Source organism: Mizuhopecten yessoensis, unplaced genomic scaffold (genome assembly GCF_002113885.1).
Source record: "Mizuhopecten yessoensis strain PY_sf001 unplaced genomic scaffold, ASM211388v2 scaffold716157, whole genome shotgun sequence".
Classification (NCBI taxonomy): Eukaryota; Metazoa; Mollusca; class Bivalvia; order Pectinida; family Pectinidae; genus Mizuhopecten; species Mizuhopecten yessoensis.
Genome location: NW_018479976.1, coordinates 204,284 through 206,645, shown reverse-complemented (window position 1 = coordinate 206,645; position 2,362 = coordinate 204,284).

The window sequence follows — 2,362 nt, the reverse complement described above, 5'->3', positions numbered from 1 at the left end:
TTTTTTATCTACGTTATCAGGGTGTATTTTATCTACGTTATCGGAGCGTATTTTTTATCCACGTTATCAGGGTGTATTTTATCTACGTTATCAGGGTGTATTTTATCTACGTTATCAGGGTGTTTTTTTATCTTCGTTATCAGGGTGTATTTTCATCTACGTTATCAGGGTGGATTTTGACTTACGTTATCACAGTGTATTTTTATCCACGTTATCAGGGTGTATTTTCATCTACGTTATCAGGATGTATTTTGACTTACGTTATCACAGTGTATTTTTATCTGCGTTATCAGAGTGTATTTTTATCTACGTTATCAGGGTGTATTGTTATCTACGTTATCAGGGTGTATTTTCATCTACGTAATCAGAGTGTATTTTTATTTACGTTTTCAGGGCGTATTTTTTATCCACGTTATCAGGGTGTATTTTCATCTACGTTATCAGGGTGTATTTTTCTCTACGTTATCAGGGTGTATTTTCATCAACGTTATCAGAGTGTATTTTTATTTACTTATCAGGGCGTATTTTTTATCTACGATATCAGGGTGTTTTTTCATATACGTTATCAGGGTGTATTTTGACATACGTTATCAGGGTGTATTTGTATCTACGTTGTCGGTGTGTATTTTATCTACGTTATCAGGGGGTATTTTTATCTACGTTATCAGGGTGTATTCTGATGTGTACATTAACCAGCATTTCCCGGGTCTGCTATTTATTGCCCTGGTCTGCCACAACAATAAAACAGCATTTCACGTGTCTGTTATTTATTTCCCGGATCTGTCCCAAAGAACCAGCATTTCCGGGGTCTGCTTCCTATTGCCCTTGTCTGCCACAAAAATTAAATAGCATTTTTCCGGTCTGTTACTCATTAAATTATCCACTTTTCCTGGCTTATCAAAGATGAGATTCAACTTTTTCCACGTTTGCAATTCATCTGAGTGTACATTTTTCGTGTTTCGCAGCTGATTCCTGTAGTACATGTTAGTCTTTGAGCCACTGCTGTAATTTTTTACGTTCATCACCAGTGACAACTACTGTTTAGATTTATAGATGTGAATACCTTACAGAGGTTGCAAATGACCTTATTTGACAGGTTAAATAGCATATAAGAGTGTCACAGCCTCCAGTTGTTGTCAATGGTAATTTCCAAGGCGAACCGGCGAGCAAAACCCTTTGACTCTTTACCGCTTATAAATATGCTATCAGCTTTATATGTACAAATTTTCCGAATACAATACCTATAGAATTTATTAAATACAAATCTGTCAGTATTAACACATTTAAGTTATTCAGAGGCACTGTCTACATTTTAACACGATTAGACTTAGATTAGGGATTGCAATCGTATGAAAAACTTGCTGCTCATTTTATGTACATTTGTAGTTATGCGAGCCCGACACTTCTCTGTATCCTTTCTCATTGGACCAGACATTCAAATGAACTTTTCCCTTTCCCGCGCCTGACAATCGTCCGAAGATGAACTTATCCCTTCCCGCGCATGCCCGTTGTCCCAGGATCAACATCTTCCTTCGAGCGCCTCTCACTCGTCCTAGAGCAACATCTCTCTTCCCGCGCCAGTCAGTCGTCCCAAGATCAACCCCTCCCTTCCCGCGCCTGCCAATCGTACTAGGATAATTGTATCCCTTCTTGTGCATGCCCGTCGTCCTCAGATCAACATCTTCCTTCTCGCGCCTCTCATTCGTCCCAGAGCAACATATCCCTCCTTGCGACAGCCAGTCATCCTATGACCAACTTATCCCTTCCGCCTCTCAGTCGTTCTAAGACCAACCTCTCCCTTCCCACGCCTGTCAGTCGACCTAAGATCAACCTCTCCCTCCCCACGCCTGCTAGTCGTCCCAAGATCAGACTCTCCCTTCCCACGCCTGCCAGTTGTCATAAGATCAACCTCCCCCTTCCCACGCCTGCCAGTCGTCCTAGGATCAAATTATCCCTTTCTGCGTCTGAAAGTCGTCCTGAGATCAACTTATCCCTTCCCCAGGCCTGTCAGTCGTCCGAAGATCAACGTATCCCTTCCCCGCGCCTGCCAGTCGTCCGAAGATCCACCTCTCCCTTCCTGCGTCTGCCAGTCGTTCCAAAATCAACATCTCATTCCCATTCGTCAGCCACCTTTGTCGCCGTTTGTTCAGGTATCATATCAGTTGTCCGGTGTGTTATATTTCACTTATGTTACAAAAACCGTGTATAAATATACAGATCTGACAAATCTTTAAAACTACTTGATAGATGTCACTGATTAGTGTCATACTTTTGATTCACGCTCAAACATCACCGAACAGTGTAGGTAAGTAGACGCTTAGACGTGCGCTGTGTTGTCTCTAATCAACACTCGGCCTATAGC